Genomic DNA, 21226 nt, shown 5'->3' on the forward strand with positions numbered 1-21226 from the left:
TATTTTTTTTCCTGGAGTACTTTTCTTCCTTTTGAATAATGAAAACATACTTTCAAAAATAACTTTGACATGTTTTTGACTAATGACTAAAATTGATTCCAGCTGGAATGTGAAAGTATGTTCTTCAGTATATGGGACATGACGTATGCGGTTCTCAGTTGATATGGGTGGAACATTTCCCTGCGGCAGAAACTGTAGAATGTATCTTTTTAAAACTGGTACAAAATTCTTTTAGTTCTTACACAAGAACACTATGTCTGAATTACATTATTTGGAATCTCCACATTGAACAGATCAAGTAAAATCTGATTTTACAGCAAACAAGGGGATCCACTGTATCCAAAGCCCTGAGGGCAGTGAAATATATTTTTTAATCTTATTTTCAAGTTTTTCAATCTTCAAGTCTTTGTCCATGTTTCATAATAATGCTAAAAGGAATACAATACTGTATCTGTATTGCCCACAAACAAGCTGTTACACCCTACATGAATTCTCTGCTTTGAATAACATAGCCCTTCAGTGACTTTGACACATTCATGACAAAATCACTCATTTGGGTATTGGCTGCTTAACTAAATGTCTTGTGGAAGCTGTACACTAATGACCCTTTTTACACCAGAATTAGTGCATATGAGCGTTTTTTTTTTAAACATGGCTAAAACCCACAAAAAAAGGCAACTGACTCCTTTCACACTGCCTGATGAGTTCGCTTATCTGTTCAGACTGAGAAGACACAGGCACACAATTACAGGGAGCAATTTCATCGCATGCAGTTACAGAGCACACACACAGACACAGATGCAGTGTGTTCAGATTCAAACAGTGAGCTGCTAGTTGCTGTGCAGATTGGTCACGTCTCTTCCCCGGGTTGAGGCTCCTGTAAGTGTCGGAGCATCCCTGTGAGATGCCTTAGTCGATGATTGTGTGTTTTTAAAACTTATTTCGGGGCTGCTGTCATTCTTGCAGCCCCAAGCCCACCACTCTCAGCAGAAGCTGTAGCCTCTGTGTTTCTGTTTCAATGGCACCGTGCTGGGCAGTTGGCAGGTCTGTCTACAGTCTGTTTATCACGGCACCGAAAAGGGGCAGAAATTAGCGTGTTCACCCGGGTGTCGTGTTTACATCACTGCCAATCAGAGTTAGAGCTGATAAATACGTGTGACCACTGCAGAGTAATTTGACCTGGAGTGAAAAGCCAGATGTTAGGGGGTGTTAGCAACTTTTTTTGTCCAGTGTAATAGGGGCTCAATATTCAGTCTTGCGTAAAAACCATACAGCAATGACAAGGCCTACTTCATTAAAGGCCTCACTGATTTACATAATTTGGTAACCACAGATGCCACACAAATACCCCTTTTAGGCCAAAGCATGCACCTTAAAAATACTTGTGATTGCCATTGGTGTAATTACATTAACAGTTCTTACCTGTGCTCAGTTTGTGACCATGCAGTAGACCTTGGCTCATTGTAGGTCTGACATTGCAAGCTTTTGTGTGCATGAGTGAACAGGGGTGCTATTTTAACTGCAAGGTTATGAGGGTGTCCTGATATTCGTGCACCATTTAGCTACAATACCCTGGTTTAAATACAACAGAAGACCACACTGAACCTACTTTATAATTATGTTGGTAATTTTTTTAGTAGTGAAGTGTATTAGACTACACTCCAGGATTGAGTCTCTGCTAACGCAAATACTGTAACCAGAACTTAACCTGTGACAGAAGTCACATTTAAACAGGTTGGGCTGAGAGATCACCATCACAACAAATAAGCAGACAAGTAAGTGTTCCCTTCATGCCTTTTACTCATATTCTGCTTAATTTGAGCAGCAACTATCTATATGACTATAAAGCTAGAATTATAAAGAATGAAGAACTTCAGAGCAAATCAGGCAACATCCATGGGTAATCTCCAAGGGAAGGAGAAACTCTGGAAACATACACTTCTGTCTTTTTGCCTCTAAAGAAGATGCACACTCAGCAGGGATATTTCAAATACTGGAAGCAGATATAATGCCTTTTCTCTAGCCCAAGGGTCTGTATTTCCACTCATGGTGCTGATTCAGCCCACAATGCAGAGGCTTACTATGACAAATGGATAGCAGGATAGAAAGAATAATGCTGGACACTGTTGGCAGTAATATAGAGAAAGCAAGAGGAAAAAATCTAAAAGATTAACTCCTAAGGACAGTAATGCTTAAGATTATAAAGATCTTTAACTTTCATTATGTGATAGATATTTACTTAAGCCCATAATAAATTACTCAATACTCAATAGGAGGGATGCCAATTTCAGTGTTTTGGTGAAAAATTCTTGCTCTGCAATTTTTGGCTGGACCACAACACTGGGGCCAGTCCTATAATCTGGAAAGTTTCTCTCCAAATGACTGACTGAGTGATCATATTTCCACCACTGGTCAGCCGAGTGCCTTGTCAATGAGCACAAACAGGTTCCATTAGGGGGGTGTTTACAGGCTGTAGTGTTGCTACCTTAGCACATTGTCGCGATATTAGAGGCTTTTTCTTTCTAACAAGACTGGGTATAAACCTGGTAAATGACTGAACAGTGTATGGATGCCAACCAGGGGTTTAGGGCTGCGCCTCTGCTGAGCCGCTCTGGTTTCCGGGCTGTAATGAACTACACGGAACCGGAGAGGCACCTCCAATACATTGCCTTGCCGCAATTACAGCAAATGAACTACTTTATTACATGTATCATTATATCTAAAGAAGGCAGAAAAATACCTAAATATAAGACACACCAAGAAGGAGATAGGGAGGGAGAGAGAGAAATCATTGGTAACTACTAAAGAAACTAGCAGATCTGTAAAACATCTAAACAACAGAAACACCAGCAACTGGAAATGAGACAATACACTTACTGCAGCACAGCAATAAAAGCCCTGCTAAGACATAAACACTTTCTGCCCACTAAAAAATTTGAGGGCTTTTGATTTGAAATGATTACAGGAAGTGTTGAGTTTGTATTGACACATAATGCAGTAACTTGAACACAGCAAAACAGGAGCAACTCAAAACGAAGCTTTGCACTGAAATACTGTTATGGCCAATAATACATATCAAACAGAGTGAGCTCGAAATAAAGACAGAAAAGAAAGATAGTCTGCCTCGGGGCGCCCACCTGGTGAAGCATGTGCCATTTGGGCATAATCCTTGCCACAGCGGCCCAGGTTCAAGTCAGGACTGTGGCCCTATGCTGAATGTTTTCCCCTCTCTCTCTCTCTTTCCCTAAGTTTGCTGTCTCTCCAAGACTGCAATAAAGTCAAAAGCCTGAAAAAAATAGCTAAAAAAGATGGTCTGTCCCTGATCACTTTGCAGTAAACAGTCAAATCACAGCACAGTATTTCTCTTTAATTTATGTGTTTGGTGAGAAAACACTGTGGTTATAAAATCAGGATTTGATTGTAGGCGGTTCTGCCATATACTAGGTTTTGACCTAGTCTTGTTTATACAAGTTTGATGACACTCATTAGTTTCTGTGTGGGGTTTTTGTGAGGAGCAGCATAGATCAGCATAGTTCAGCTTTCAGTTTAATCATAAAGATTAAACTGAAAGCTGAACTTAGTTCCTTAAATTTTGTAATGCAAGTATGCATACAATTCATTTTTACTGACATTCATATAACAAGCTGAAAACAAACATATCAATCTAAAATGACTGCCTCACATTTGTATGCCTCTGCCAAGAAATATGGTCACAATCTCCCCTTCCTGAGTTACAGTATTGAATAATAGCCAGAACTGTTCTTCCAGAACATTATGATGTAACAGTGAAGTTGACCTTTGACCATTTGGATATAAAATGTCATCACTTCATCATTTTATCATATTAGACATTTGTGTTAAATTGTATCATAATTAGCATATTAATTTGTGAGTTATGGTGTTTTGTGAGGTAACAATGATCTAGACTTTTGTCCACCAAATTATGATGAGTTCATCCTTAAGTCCAAATGAATGTTTTTTGCCTGATGTAATAAAATTCACTCTTGGTGTTGCTGATATATCACATTCACAAGAATGTGAGGTCACCATGACCCTGAATGTTGGCTTTGGCCCACCAAAATCATTGATTTTTTTAGTCCAAGTGAATGTTTGTGTCTAATTGAAGAAATCCCCACAAGGTGGTCTTGAGATATCACATGCAAAAGGCCAAAAACTTGTTTCGCAATGACCTTGATCTTTGACCACCAAAATCTAATCAGTTCATCTTTGAGTCCAAAAGGACATTTATGCCAAAGTTGAAGGGAATCCCTTGAGGATTTTGAGATATTTTGTTTATAAGGCCAAAACTCTTTGTTTTGTGAGGTCACTGTGACCTTTCCCTTTGACCTTTAACCGCTAAAATGTAATTAGTTCATCCTTACTGAGATATCGCATTCACAAGAATAGGATGGATGGATCGACGAATGGATCGACGGACAGACAACCTAAAAACATAATGCCTCTGCGCCAGCGTCAGCCAGGGCCAGAGACTATCTATATGGTCGTTATGACTATATAGATAGTCATAACGATTATCTATATTTGGCTGGCCCCATCACTTTCAAAGATGCCTCTGTCTTTCATGTGCACACTGTAAATCTTTTCATCTGTACACGTAAACCTTATTGGAAAATCTGATTATCCACTTAGCTTAGACGTGTGTTCTGAACCAGTGCTGGATGTGCAGAAAGTCAGTGGAGTTAGTTGTTCAAATGCAGTAACTCTGGATACATAAGAGTGTTGAGTCCCACCAGTGGGATTCAAGTGGGATTAGGATGAGAAGTACCAGAGAGGATATGCAGAAAATGCATGATGTGACTGTTGGAGTGGGAACATTATGGTGCTTATACTGAAAGAAACTGGTTACCTGTCAGGAGGCAATCTGAACAGTCTCTCTTAGAGATCAGTCTAAAAAGTGGAATGGGTCTCTCCTCTGTCTCTCAGTTTAACTGTAACCATCAGACATTATACATGCAAATGTATCTTTATTCTTATAACCATTAAACTGACTTTCAGACTCACCAGAACAGTTGAAGTTAATGTTACCAGTAGTACAGGTGAAAAGCATAAAGAAGAAATGGGTGACTGTTGTGGTTGAGGGGATAATTGAATGCAGCCACCCTTATGGGATGTTGGAGACCAAGAGGAAATGTAGGGTTACCCAAAACCCAGTGTTTAGTTTCCATACTCATAGATGGTCATCCCTCATGCATTGATATAACTGTTTCTTCACTGTATATTTTCATGCAGCCACATAAGTTACAATATAGAACTATATTGATAAAAAAAAACAAACCTGGGCCAACTAATGGCTGATATTAGTGTATTGGAGATATATCATATCAGCCAAAATATATTAAGAAACTGCAATACAGAAAGTATATGTTTGATTGCGTAGCTTTTCCACCAGGACGGACTGACTCAGGTATATTTTTCAAATGCAAAATGTCCTGCTCAGTACATATCCTGGTCTTTGACAGTAGCCGCCTGTAAAATTACATCAGCTTTAAAGGTTTAAAAATATTGTGGTTGTTTTAAACCTACAGTTAGCCTTTTCAGAGGAATACCACATTAAGTCAATCCCTGTAGTGTAACAAACTTGCAAGTACAACTGATCCCAAGAACTCCCTTCTGAAGCTCAATTCTTATTCATTTGTGTTTTCTAACCCCCCAAAGCCATAGACAGCAATGCCTGAAATGACAGAAAATCCAAAACAGACACGTAGTTGGTTAAGAGAAATCAGCATCTAGCAAGCTGAAGAGACCTCTGTTCCCAAGAGGGGGTAGAAAAACAATACTAGGAGAAAAGCTAAAATGCCACTGCCAGGAAAAATGACTCAAATGAGATGATGTGTTGTTGCTTTGTTTTTCCAATATATGTACAAAGGGAGTTGTTTGCTTCCACAGGAAATGCAAAGGCATAAATGAATAATGTCTATTATTGTGCACGCTGGCTCACTGCTACATTGTCATGGCTTGCCTGGACACTTGAACAGGATTTATTGTTAATGTTGTCAGGAAAACCTGTGCTAATCCTACAATGATAAGTCCAGTTGCCTACTATGAAAAAGGTCTGTACTCAGAACAGCAGTTACTGAATTTCTCTGGACTCTAACTACAATAAAAGTGTCCTCCACCAAATTAGCATTGCATTTTTATAATGTTATCAGACTTGTGATGGATAGTTTATTTAAAAAAAATACGATCAAAATTGATGCAACAGAACCAGATATCATCTTTTTTATTTTGTGCATTCTTCCTCGTCTTGTAAAAAGATTCCAGTGTGTTGTGCTAAAAGTGGCTTATGTAGCCTCAAACAGCTGGTCCCAAACAGAGATGAAGAGTAGGTTACTTATTTCTAACTCCAGGATTTAGTTTTCATTTTCAGACTTTTAGACCCAACCTAAAATTGACTCGAGTGATATCACTTAAGGCAGTTTATCAGACTACACAGAGCTCCCTCTGAAGCCACAGAAGACTACAACCTACTACAACTTGTTTTTTCACATATGTAGTTGTGCTCCCCAACAACTGTGAACAGACTTTGATGTGTAAAATCAGTGGAGTTCTTCTTCAAAATTGCACCTTTAAACCACTGCTGGTTTCTGTGTTTAATTCAGATTGATAAAATCCCTAATTGCTATCTTTGAGCCATCTGGCAGGGCTCTGAATAAATACAAATGAATGAAAATGTTTCAAGCCAAACCTTTTTGCTGACCAAGAGATTCTGCTTCACTAAGGAAACACGTTCTCCAAAACTGCATAAATCCTTCACCACAATTAGCATACCCAAACTCCAGCCATAGCTCCAAACCCCAACATTAAGAATCTATGACCTAAACATAACCAGCTGATTGGCTGAGCTTTTTGGAGGCAGTACACAGCAGGGTGCTGGACAACGTTATGGGAATACATCTGTTTCTCATGTCTCCTACTGCCTGTTACAGGGTTAGAGGCAGACTGATGTACTGACAATTTCTGTAAAATTACATATGTCTACAATAGATCTATGTCTGGTTCCTATTTATTCTCCATGTAATTTATTCCTCTTTACAAACTTTAGAGACTGTCCTTTCATTTTTATGCCAATGACATCCCAGTTATACAAACCTTTCTAATTTCCCCTACTGATCTTAGTATGACTTACAGGATTTCCTAATCAATGGGGATTCAATTCTTCAATTCAATATTTGAACAGGTACTTTTAATATGGATGTATATATCAAAATAGTAGAAAAATTTGGTATAATATTTGATTGCAACTTAAATTTCATGTGTCATACATCAGTCTTGTTGTATACTGGTTTTACTTGGAATACAGATGTATATGTATGCACTAAAAAAATCAGTTGGATAATGCAACATAAAGTTGTAGTGTATTAATAATAAGATACTGATATTGTCCTATAAGATTTAGATCTGATGTTGTTCTTAGTTACTACCACAGTGCTTCACATTTATGTATTTAAAGCATCTGAGCATCTTAAGCAATGGTTGAAACTTGCCTGGTTCTTCTTAGTTTGGTAAGAAAGCACACAAAAACAAAGAAAATCAATCACAGCTTCACCTGCATTTTTTAAAAATAATTTTCTCTACAAGTGAAAGTAAATCTCATCATGCCTTCAAAGGTTAAATACTGTCTGAAGTTGAAGAAGTGAGTGACTTAAAGTTAATAACCTTTCTTTACAGTAAGCTTTATACTGTGTGTTTTCTCACTGGCTCAGTACAGGATCAGCTGCAGACACAGAGCTGAGAGCTCCATACTGTGAGACCCTCTGCCTTTTTAGCAGGTTGATCACACCAGCTGGGGTCCAGGACGGCAAAAGAATGTTAAGAGGTTCACCCAGAGGGTTGTTGTACATGAGCCACTCGCGCCACTCTTAGCTCCTCTGCACACTCCAGCTCTGTCACGTGCGTTACCTGAGGAGGATCAGAAAGGCAACATCTGGATATGTTCTGAGGGCTGTAATTTTAGAAGCTCTCTGACACTCTTAATCCCCTCACAGTATGTTGTTTATTTTGGTCCTGTTCTCTGGTCAATAGCCAGATTTCTTAGAAGCAACCACTAGGTTACTGGGATTGACACGGTGAGGCCCTACAAAGCAGAAAAAGATCTGGCTTGTATGGAAGCACATATCAAGTACCTTGAGCACAGACATCTTTCCCAAAAAAAGTTAACAACCAGTCAATAGGAATATTTGTCAAGGCACTTTACGTCTACTTCACTCTAGAAGTGAGCCGGCTATTTTTCTGAGCAGCTGTTGTTTGCATTCCAAGAAAAGCAGTTGAGCTCAGTACAACATCACAAGTTTTCTGTTTTTCCTGACCCAATATCAACCTTTACAATTAATATCCACCCTCCACAAGCTTTTCTAGCTTGAATACAACTGTACTGAAAACAGAAAAGGGCAGTAGTCCTTCTAGAGGGAGAAAAATAAAAGCTGGTTTCATTAGCCTTCATGCATGCTGTCTTCTGACTGAATTCACCATTTAACTATGCTTGTAGTGGAGGATTTAAAAAAAAAACTTTATTACACAATTTGGCACACTGGTTGTACATGCAGAGGGACAGTTTGACAGGAGTAGGTAATCAAAAAACAGACTTCTAGTGCAAATGTCACTCAGTCTATTGTTTTGTGCCACCATGGTGATTGACTAAACTTTATATATTAAATATATTATGAGAGACTTTATTGCGAGGATTTATTACTGAGTGTCAAGGATCCAGCTAAGGTTTTGATTGATCTCTGCTTTCTATTATAAATAAAACTTCTGGTTTTAAAATTGGGTTTATGTAGACTAAGGTATGGAACTTATTACACTTTCCCAGTATTGACCTTATGTCAGTTAACAATAACAACATGCTGAAACCAGACAAAGGAAGGACAGTACAACAGTCTACAGTAAAGGAAGGCAGGCTGTCGACAAAGGAAGACAGACGCTTAACAGGAACATACAGAAAAGGAAGAAAGTGAGAGAGGAGAGAAAAAGGGAAGCAGCATGGTAGTATTTCACAGCCGACAGCCGAGAGCGTGTGGTCTGGCAGGCACACCAGGAGTTTATTAGTCATTTCGTTTACGAGGGACTGTCCTTCCTAAAAAAAAAAAAAAAAAAAAATGAGCAGGTTCAGACCAGTCACCGTCATGACACAAGAATATGGCTCCATAAAGGACTATACTGTTTCTCTCGTCAAATAATCTTACCATACATAACCACAGATGCACGTGTACACAAGAGCACTGTATCCACAGAGATACAGAGATGAAAAACGTAACACATGCAGTGTATCACAAGGCTGCCTGACACCTGTATGTGAGGTGTCAGGTTTCAGGCACATCTGAAGGCAAAAATCATACATCACTTTACATCCAACAGTTCACTGCTCTATTATATAAAATGGTTGGATAAAAACTTCGATTTTAAGAGGATTTGCATAAACTTATACTGCCACACTAAGATGGTAGCTTACAGTCAGCTTGTCTAAGCTTACTTGGAAATGGACTGCATACACTTCTAAAATGAACTCAGAGCCAGTGGGATTCAAACATACAGACAAGTCAATTACAACAAGATTGAAAAAAGCTGAGAGTATCATAAAAAAGATATTACTCAATTATGTTCTTAATCTTATTAGTTTAATGACAGGCTTACATAACACTGTTACCCTCACCTCACTTAAGAACATTATGCTGAGGGAAAGCATTTTTCAAACAAAAATATGTCTCTTTGTTTTGACAGATACTATGACTGTTTCTAACATTTTGTCCATCACCTTTTTTCATACATGAATGAGGAAATTATTTAAAAAAAAATTATAATATGAAGCAACCCTACAAAATACCAGTTCTTTTGGAAATGTGCACATTACTTTGTGTTATTAGGAAATACTAGGAGCAGGGAAAGTGGAAAAAGTGGATTAATGGTCAGCAAGTTAATAAAATGTTCACAATAACTGCAAATACTGCAAAGTGACAAATATTAACTTATCTTAAATGTTCACAACAAGAAGCATTATCTTTCAAATATCTGCTTAAAGTCAGTATATTGTACTATAGTGGGTAATACTAACATTACAGTAGTTTGTTGCATAAATGTGAATAAAACATTACAGACACTAAAAATATTATCCATGTGAAAGCACATGTATTACCAAAATCTGATTGTAATGTTTGGGCTGAACTTTTATCACATGGGTGCCTCACCATGACAGCAGCATCAACACAAATACCCTCTGTCAAAGAGCAACAAGTTTGTTTTTATTAAGAGATATTTCTTTTATATGTAATCAGTCAGAGGTTTTCACTGCCACTAATGCCTTGGTCTTTGGTTTGTTTAGGGATTACTCTAAAGCGTTTAGTGAAATGCTGTGTGATCACTGCAGTGATACTGTCTTTTCAGGCCTAAGCCTCATGCCAATTACTGCAGGAAAACAGTTTTCTGTCACATCCCTTCACCAGCTGCCTGAGATTAACTTTAGCCTGTGTTAGTGACCTCAGCCCTTTAATTTCTGTCTGATTTCCAGACTGCAATAATCCACCCTAAAATGATGACACCTCACAACCAAACAAATATTTCTGTAATTTATATTTTGGTCATTCTCTCAAATATATTTCTCTCTTCTGAACAAACCACATACCACGTTGATATACAAGTACAGCACTTGTAAGCACTTCATAGTGCTTTTGCAGCTAAACAACAATCACTCCCAATAACTTTAGTCCTAACGTAAATGTAAATCCACACTATTAACTTACATTAGAGATGGACAATGAAAATGGACACAAGCATCCTAAAAATGTGTAGTCTTAGAGGGTAAATCTGAGTGATAAGGAAAAAAACTATTGAATTAAACACCTACATCACTTTGGTCTGGTCTGCTTTTTATTATTTTTATCATCAAAGTGCAATATCTCCCCTCACAGATTATATAATTACAGAGCAGAACAGCACCAGTCCTACAAACATCAACTTTGCTACCAGAAACGAGTCAAACTCAGCCACTGGCCACAGCAGAGTGACCTTCAAGCCCGGCTGTTGTTATTTTCCATAGAGGTCAGCAGCTAAGAATGTGAAGCATGTGAAGTCTGAAACATGCCTTTCTCTTCCCAACAACACCCACCACTTTTTTGTAAATAATTTTTGATGCAACTACTATACAGTACCTCCATTACTGTTAATTTAAAATTAACGTAGGTTTTAAAGCATACTCAAAGGGTAATGCCATCATCCTGTGTGTCCATGTCCTGACTTCTACTGTGCCTGTCCCACACTTGAACTTCCTATGTCTGCAGCATTGTGAGAAAGGTCCCTAAATACGGTGTCACAATGATGTTGGTCAGTATTTCAAAGAGCAGTAATCATGCAGAGCTATTTTAATCTGATTCCCTGTAGGATAGCATATACATTTTTAATTAGCTCTTTTATTTGAAAAATAAACTTTACAGCGGCTACATCTAGGTCTGTACTGACACACCATGTAAATATTATGGCTTTGTGAAGCATCTAAAAGCAAGCTCAGTATTTCCAAAGTGTATCAATGTCATGTACTTACTGCAATGTATCTGTAAACTGCAAAGAAAGCATACCAGAAAATGACATCAATCTGCTGAATACCACACATTAGTTGTTCATTACACAACTGGTGTAGCAACAAAACTAACAACTGAGGGCAAAGGTTTGTTTTTTATATACAGAATATACACAATTAGTTTGCTACAGAATGATCAATTTAATTTCAGCAGACAGAAAAAGTTTGTGAGTTTCTTTTGCAGAAAAACAAACCCCAAGTTACATAAAGGCTTTTGTGTAAAGGCTGTTCTCAGGAGCGTGTGGAAACAACAACACTGCTAAAAAAGACCTTTACACTCGACAAGACACATGATTCCAAATGAATGCTACTGTTGCTCCATGTGTACTGGTTGTGTAAACAGGCAATGTTTGCCAATACAGTGCCCATTTAAGGTAAATAATACACAAAGATAGTGTCCGTCAGCTTGTTTTGGGTTGTTCTGCCCACTAGTGGTTAAAAATGGATTAATGCAGCTTTAAGGTTATTTATCAGTTGTAGCCTTTTTACTTTTCTACTTTTTTACATTTTGGATGAAGAAGGCTGCATTCAGAAGCACTTATTCCTTTGAGAGGAGCCAGTCTATCAGTACAGCAGGACTGCCGAACCGGGTAGCTTCAGCAAAACAACATAAGGTCATCGGGCATAAAGGTTAACCCAGGCTCATCTTCAGCTCCAACACAACACAACGTTATCCAATTAAATAAATGTGAATGTGTATTCTTGATGGATTACTTTGTAACGTGAACGTAGTATTTCTATTTACCTTACAACTGTCACAACAGAAGATAAAATACTCCTCATCGTGATGACTTTGCAAAGTTTGTGTGAGGATAACAAACTGCTGTAGAGTGTTGCTGTCTGACAAACATTTAAACACATTAATACGTTACTCAAACTGGACTTCTTGGATTGTACTTCACTGTCTCTACGATAAAACAGCATACCTGCACCAATAATGCCCCTTGCACTATTTTAATCCACAGTTTTTGGTCTGAATCTTCACTAACACAATCTAAATGTTAAGGCCATTATGGACAAGGGTTACTAATTCAGAGTAAAGGACATTTGGACTTTTGTCCTATTGTAATGTAGAGCGGACATCTTCACAGGTCCACTTAGTTCCTAGTAATCACGTCCTGATCGTGTCCTGAATTACCCAAGTAGGGCTGGGTCCTGTCAAGCGATCATGCTACTGGCTTTGATCATGTGGTGTATGGTACTTATATTTTTTGATTTGTGTTAATTATAGAAAATTCATTTTGCACATCAGGTTTAGGTAAAGGTCCACAAGTTTCCAATTGGGTCTAAAATTTTGCATGTGGACACTACTGGAAGCTGCTGGGGCTCAGTGGTGACCAGAGACTTCTCTGATCTAAAATACTGTTATGTTTAGTTCTGATGAATAATCACACCACAAATAGATGAAAAATCCATGATGCTCATTAACTTTTAACTCTCCTTTGTTCATTAGCACCAGATTGACCAACTCTGGCTGCATCTGTCAACATCAAGTGGCAACCCACCATGACATCACCAACTGATTTGTGAACTGCCATTCTGAAGCCTGAAATATGTGATTTGGCCGTCGCCAACTGGGTTTTTTGAAATCAGAAGAAACCATATTTTGACGAGAAGGTGGAGTTGAGGAGGAGTGAGGGGTGAATCTGACCTGCACTGTACTCGTGATTGTCAGACAGGTTGCTGTGTGTGGTGCAGTCTGTCAGTCACACAATAGCCATGCCCTAATGCATTCCCCCTCTTTATCTATTTTCTTCTAAAAGGGAGCATAATTTAAAAAATGAACATCTTGTTGTATTGAAGAAGACTTGAAAATAGCGACTGAGACTATAAACTCATTAGAAAATGTTTACTAAAGGTAATAAATCAAGTGAGAAGTAGGGCCATTTTCCCATAGACTTCAATGCAATCAGACTTCTTTTTGCAGCCAGTGTAGTCGCCCCCTGATGGTCATTAGATAGAATGCGGGTTTAAGGCAATTGAGGCACTTAAACCTGTGCAAAAAAAAGTGTCCCAAACAAAAGTGGGAAGTAAGCAACATGTCAGTCATGACCAACATCTGCTACAGCTCATCATGGACAGACAGTACACAATGAGGAGGTACCCATCAACAACATCATATAACTAAACATCCTAAGGGTACGAGGACATAAGGCATGCAGTAGTGTACCACACAGCTAAGGATATGCTTCCACTCAGCAGGGTTGGAAAGTCTGGCTTCAGAAAATGGTTGAAGGTTGATTTATTGGTTAAATGGTTGAATTAAATTAAATTCATTTTTTGCATTTATCAAAAAATAATCAAGAATTATTGATATTGACTGATATGCAAATTGTTATCATAATATTTTTGGTCATATGACTCAGCCTATTAAGTAGGCTAGCTATATACCATTTTGAGCACAATATTCACTCAGCTGCATTCATCATGCATATCACAATGTGCTGGCTTAAACGTATATGAATTTTGTACGAGAACAGTATCAACCAAAAACATGAAAACATGAAAAATGGGATAAAACAATGATTTTACAGAATGCAAATATACTGAATGTCCCCTGTAACAAGCTTCCCAAAAATATCAAATATGCCACTTTTGTTACAAAGTGTAAATTTTTATAAAGCAAACTCACCCACAATATTGAACTCTCCCACAGTCAGAGATCATCTACCAACACTGCAGACTGAAGTTCATAATGTTATTATAATTTAAGTACTACAGATTATTGGTTTACGAGTAGAGTGCCGCTATTTGAACCAGCAGGAGTAAAGCCTGTCTGGCCTAGAGTGAAGACATCACACTGTCCAGTTGCTTCCTGTGTATGAAAGTGAGTGAGTGTGCATGTGTTTATTTCTGGACATGTGAGATGTCTGAACAAATGAACAAGAGACAACAAGACATACCCTGAGAGAACCAAAGCAGCTGAGTCTAATCCATAGAAGAGCCACAGACTAACCAACACATCATGAAATTCAAAAACACAACACACGCCCCCACACATGCGTGCACACACAGCTTCAGTATTGTACAGTTTACAGAAAGGTTTTAAAGCACTTGTACAAGAAGGTAAAAACTTTTATACTGATCCTAGTTGAAACCAAACAACCTAGAGTAACTTGAGCTGTTTGTGAGTAACTTACCCTTTTCCACATAAGTCTGGTTGTTGTCAGTCCTTCATTCCAGCTAGGCAAGTTTGTTCCTCAGATTTCTTTTGTCTCAAAATGGAGGCAGAAACTCTCCAAACACAATTCCTTTGCTCTGAGCTTTTGTTATTTCGAGTCTACCAGGTCCAGTTCTGCTTCTCTCCTGCTGATTGCTGCACGAGCTGCTAACATGACAGCATTTATAAACAACCAGTTGGAATGAGAGAGCCCACTGAAACACAGGTGCATGCTGACTCCCAGCGAATACAAACAGAGAGAGGCACAGACAGCTCAGAGGAGCACAGTATGAAACGGCTCCTTTGCCAGTGGTTCCCCTTGTGTGGGACTCCAACCTTACTCCACCTCCCTCCTCCCCCTCCCAGCACCTCCCCTCCCTCTCTTCCAAACAGCTCCAAGACAGAACAGAAAAGAAAGGACAACTCAGAGGTTGCTGTTTCTTCAGCTTCTTCCTGTGAACAGCTGTGAGTACAGTACAGAAGCTTTTCTTTTTGCTTGCATAACTTACAGAACAACAGCAATAGCACTTCTTTCTTCACAAAGAGGTCATTTCAAAACAAAGCATTTCAGACCAAGTTTTATATTTTCAATTGTCCAAGAGATAAGCAAGTCATAACCATGACAAGACCTTCAGCTATTTCTTACTAATATATTTGTGGAGGCCAGTAGCACTGATATGAAAAGGGAGAAGAAAGCATTGATGTTTTATGTGTTTTAACATGTATATATATTTAAGTTATGCAGCACAATAATGATGTTTAGATGTTGCTTTCATTGCAAAAAAAAAACTTGTTTACCTGTTCCATCTAGAAAAGCATGCGCTTCATGCTCCTCTTTCATTTAGAGCCAAACCAATACAGACATGAAATGCAAAATGTCAAACAAAGGTCACTGGGCACTGAATGTCATCTTTCACATAAAATGCCCTGATACACAACAGCCAAATTCTAAAGAATACATTACTTTCATGACCCTCATTAAGAAAGTCATTATAAATGACTAAATACTATGCATTAGTGGTTGTCAGCCTGGCAAAGCAGGCAAGAACGCCTTTAACAATAGTGTTGAAATTTCAGCTTTTTAAAAAGAGGAAAGTGGGAGGGCTCCTGGAGGCTTTTGGAAACATCACTCAGTGCCTCCCTTGGGCAAAAGCTGGCCTCAAACACCTCATGCTAGCTCTCACTTGCCTAATTTCAGAAACACCAAGTAGTGTTTCAGGGGCCAAAGCAGAACTGAAATGTTTTCCAGTACTGAAATGTACAATTTCTGTTGTTGAATATTTTCAAATTAAAGTCGATCTAGAAGTCCAGAATCAAATAAATGTATCCGGACAGTTTCATAAAGGTAGAGACTTTGCTAATTCAGGAACACTATACTAGGGTTGGCATCTCTGACTATGTGCATGCTGTTATCTGTAGTTCTGCAGTAGATTCACATTCCCATGTTATATGACTCTGAAGCCAGTTTAGCCCATCTTTAATATATGTAGAAGCCTCACTGACTCATGACAGCTGTGTCAAACCCTATTAGTGGTCAGGATGACTAGCTCTGTTGTTTATAGGCAAAAGGCTGAATCTCTAATTGCTAAACCCTTCAGAATGAAACCATTTTGAGCCATCTCTCATTTTTATATATATGTATATATTTGATATTATTTAGGGTTCTCAAAAAAATCTACTTTGAACAAATGAGAAACTACGTAATGCAATCAATGCCGCCTAATCCTGAACTAATACTGCGTTGTAAAATTGACACCCCAGTGTCCTAGCTGATGTCATTACCAACAGGAAGAAGAGCAGCTTTACACGAGAGTAAAGATATTTCTTCCTTTCAGACTGTCAGGCTGCTCTGCAATGTGTCTGAAGACCCTCCACCGGTCCAACAAGGGTACAGCAGCCATTTGCTGTTGTCAGAAATTACTAAGACACAAATTATTATGGCCCATGACAACAATTTTGACTCCTGAATTCTGTTGGATCCAGTGAAATAGAATTCAAAAGTCAAAATTTTTGTCATGGGTGACCAAATGGATAAAGGCTCGACAACCTAGTTTCAGCCCTCCTCACGAGGTGACATTGGGTCTAAGTCTGAGTTTCAGAGACACTGAAAAGAGCTAACAATGCTTACAGTCATGATTGGCCACGTCACATTCATTTAACATAAGTTATCCTCATTAACAAGGTGCAGCTCCATAACTATGGAGTAGTAAAACACTGATGAATGTTATTTCATTAAAAACTTGAAAGGGGGCAACTAATTAGCCAATTCAATTATAAACAAACATTTATAACTGAATATTTTAATGACCCTTTGCTGAATAATTACACATTCTTTAAACAATATTTTTATGTTGGCAATAGTTATTATTACTCTGCAGTTCCCCTTAGCTGAACAAAGGATTTTAGGGTCTCAGATTCTTGTTTTGATTCACTCAGCTTCACTCAGATGCTTTCAGACAAAAAGCTCTTTACCTGCCCAAACAGCAGACAGACAAAGCAAGCACCTTGCTGGTGAGCATAGTGGAGCATGCAGCAAATGAAGAGCCAGATATTTCCCGCAGGAGTTATAGGGGGCCGAAACAGAGCTAAAAGGTGAATGAATATTGGACTGAAATTGATCGGGCAGACAGCAGCATGACTTCAAATGAATGCTCATGTTGATCTGTGTCTTTTTGACATTAGTCACCCTATCAACTTTATAGGGTGATAATACTACATCAGTGTGGTGTTCACAACATGATGCACTGCCCCCATGTGACCAAAATATAAATAATGCAGCTTTATTTTAAAATACCAAACATTTGCATGGTTCAGTGCAAGAGCACAGGCTGAGGGACTCCCAACCTGTGCTGGGGCCCACTGGTGGGCCACGAAGGTTTTGCAAGTGGGCCACCAAATGATTTGTAAAACACTGCAATTTAGGTGAAAAGATGTAATTATAAAAAAGATAAAATAAGAATATAAATAATATTTTTAAATGTTTTAAACAAAAGATCTTTAAAAACATAAAAAATGTTTAAAAACTAAGGCCTATCACTGTGAAAACCAACGATAGGAACTTTCATGTTGTCGCCAGCCGGATCACTTTGCTGCTGAACCACATTATATAATTGTTTGCTATTTCAGTCTGATTGCACATTAAAAGATCCCATCAATGGCAAAAAGTGTATCAAAGAGTATCAAAATGGATAGCTTGTTAGTAACAGGAAGAATTAAAAAGGAAACAGAGTCAAGACCCAGGCAGTGAATCAATAAGTGAGCAAGTTAAAATCAAAAGTGCTCTGAGAATGTATTATTTAGCCTCTGTATCATTATGGGGTCAGACGTGGGTCGCCAACATTTTTGAAATTTTCAAGTGGGCCGTGAGTTGGAAAAGGTTGAGAACCACTGATGTAGATCATACTGCACTGCAGCTGCATTGCTGAGAGGGCCATGTCCCTGTACTGGTTTCCCTATGCAATCAAAAATCTAAAGTAGAAATACTTGTGCTAAATACAGCTCCTGGTCGATCTCTTACACAAAGCTCAATCATCTGAGTCGTGGGACTCAGATGATTGAAAATAAGTGCATGAGGGGAGACAAGAAAGATTATTTTTGTCCTAGCTTATGACACTGAAATAATGGCTTGCCAATGATTCCTCCAATTACTTGTCTGAGGATAGATTGTTTAATTTTAAGCATGGCAGAGCAGCTGGAGAGCTGAAAAATAAATTAATGTATATTTAGATTTTTTTAGGTGGATAAAAGACAAACTAAACAGCAACAGAGATGTAGTACTGCAGAAGAGACATTAAAAAAAGGATTTTCTTAGAGGAAATTTTTTTATACTTTAAAAAAAAAAATTAATTGTTAATTAAATTTGTAAATATAAATGCATTTGTAATTCAAAGCTTGAATATTAAAAATGAAATTACATCTGATTTAACTAATAAACAGATAAACAGAGATGTGAGATTTCTTAGGTTCATTAACTTACAGTATATAATATAGAGTAATATAAAACTATGACGGACAATTGTCAGATTTGCACCATCAGTGCCTTTTTTTCTTACTAGTTAACTTTCATGGTTCCTCAAGAACAGTGGACAATAGAGACAAAACCCAACCTCAATCAAAGAGTTCAACTATGTAGATGAGTGAGTCACTGAATCCCTACCTGCTACCTGCAGGGATGCTGGACTTCGCTGCCACTGCCGTCTGAACCCTGCAGGGAAATGCCTGGATAAAGTATAAACCAACATAACCTGTAAGCACCAAGCAAACTTATTTTACTTACACTTCTTTGTAAGAAATGACTTTAAATATTTTATAAAATATGTTCTGGTAAAAGCAGATGAAGACCTCTCGAATTTTAGCGGGCATATATTGAAACACGTTGATCAGAAATCAGAAATTGCTGACCAATAGCCCAAGTGTGGGGTCGTAGTTTACTGTGAATGTGTGCTACTGATATTGGCCATCAAACAGCACCATCTAGTGTTGGTCTCACACCAAGTCTGCATGCAAGAATGACCTGCATTTAGGAGTGAGACATCTTTGAACATCAGAGGCACGTCTGTATTTGATAAGTGATGATAATTATTTCTCATTTATTTATTTTTACACTATTTTGAGACAAATGTTCTAATATAGTGTAAAGTATAAGTGTATCTTAAGTTGACTTTCATCATACTTATCCAAGGACCCTGCTTACCAAATAACCAAATTTAATAACTTATTTGAATAAATTTAATAAGTTACCATTGTCTAGGGTTGTGCAACTGTACTGAGTTAAGTGCAAGCCTCATTTTAGTGCAGAGGAAAATTCCTTCAAAACAATTGAAGAAATAATTATGGTAATGCCTCATACATTCACGACAGACTATCATTCATCTTTTTAATTAAGCAAGTCTAAGAGGACTCCAAGTCCTGTAAACCAGATTAGGTTTTTTCTTTTTCTTTTTTTTATACACTGTCAACAGTAAGTTGCATTTCAGGCAACTTCTGAATGACATATCAAAGTATGGCTGGACGTTACTTTTGAAATTCATCATGTACTTCTTTTCGATAGGACTGTGGGGACATGCAGCTATTATTCTGCAAATTAAAATTGAAACAATGCGAAATATATTTCTGAATATAATGACTGTGGTAGCTTCTGTGCTCGTCACATCACAGTGAGTCCAAAGGTTTAAATCCTCCTGAAAGCAAACTTTCAATGCTGTCAGGTGTCAGCGGCTGTGTGGGCACGCACAGGAGATTAGGACAGTCGTTTGATTTACATATGTTCACGTTAATATACAACCACTAATACCATAAAGTTAGAGGAAGAGGATTAGAGGCATCGTCGTATTTTATGTATAAAGCGCACGAAAGCTTTAAGTCATCTTTGTTTAAGGTAAACCTGATGTTAGTTGTCCACTGCTCTTCTCTGCAGCCATTAACAACATGCAGGTTACTCTCACACTGTCAGGGTCGAAAAACAAACACGAAATGTCTCACCTGTGTTAGCAAGAGGGGGGAAAAAGACGCCCAGATGGCAGTGATTAGCTTTTAGCTAGTGACCGTTAGCTAACATTACTCTGACCATAAAGCTTGTCTGTTACTTTATTGCACAAGCCAACGCTTCTTGTCACATTTATAACCTCTCCACATCCCGGTGAAACACTGAAAACTAATTATAGTAGCAATGACTCCACTTCAGGGTCCAAAATGTCCAAAAGTGTTTCTTCTTCTAGCCAGACAGTCCACATTACAGCCACTTTTCCCTCTGGGCGCTACTGAAAAGGATTAGGGACATAAAAGTGTGTCTGTATGAAGAAGTCTGACAAGAGGCCAAAGAGTCGGACTTACATGAACACTCAGGCTACCAAGAAAAGAGCCACTGTTCTCAAACCTATCTCACAATCTAAATCCTTGAACTCAGTGTTTTACTCACCAGGGTCTCAGAAGTAATAGGCTGTCTCGCAGCAGACATTTTGATTAGTTACAGCAGTGTATTTAATAACATTAATGATGGCTGCATTCCAATTAGTGGAGGTTCCGGTGCTGCGCTTCCTGGCTGACTGGAACAGCTGACTGGGGCCCTTAATGGAATGGAGCCAGATTTTATGTTATTTATTCCACTTGTGCTTTTCAAGTCAAGTCACAACTTACCTGTCCATAATTATTTGCAGTTCTGCACTGCACATGGCAGATGTTACAAATGGTGCTCAGTAAAGTAAAACGTTGTAGTCGACAAAACATATTTGTGTGAAACTGTATTTTCTCACTTTTGTTTGGAGAACAGTTTGGTGCACGGGAAAAGGCAGCATCAACAACACAATGACACCGCTGCAAAACAGACAGTAACTGTTTGCTCATTGTTATTTGTCAGCTGCGATGCCCACTCATGCTTATTTTATTTTAATGAGCACAGCCTCATTGCAGTTTGTGTAAAACAGAATCAAAAATTAAAAGCGACTTTCCAACTTGTTACTAGAGTGAAGAAGTAATGTTTT

At 38.2% G+C, this 21226-nt stretch overlaps 1 protein-coding gene across 7 annotated transcripts in view; it reads right to left on the reverse strand.

Annotated features, from left to right (window-relative positions):
* snx19a (sorting nexin 19a) overlaps positions 1-21111 on the reverse strand; it is a 97730-nt gene extending 76619 nt beyond the window's left edge. The window contains exons 1-2 of one of the 7 annotated variants that reach the window (XM_071461296.1): positions 20665-21111; positions 18904-18951 (exon numbers count right to left, since the gene is read on the reverse strand). The gene's annotated coding sequence lies outside the window, so the exon portion shown is untranslated. The other 6 variants (XM_071461294.1, XM_071461293.1, XM_071461295.1 and 3 more) reach the window with 6 other exon arrangements.
* Positions 21112-21226: the final 115 nt, after the last annotated feature.

Source organism: Trachinotus anak, unplaced genomic scaffold (assembly GCF_046630095.1).
Source record: "Trachinotus anak isolate AG129_WGS33_773 ecotype Australia unplaced genomic scaffold, CSIRO_AGI_Tana_v1 ptg000024l, whole genome shotgun sequence".
Taxonomy (NCBI): Eukaryota; Metazoa; Chordata; class Actinopteri; order Carangiformes; family Carangidae; genus Trachinotus; species Trachinotus anak.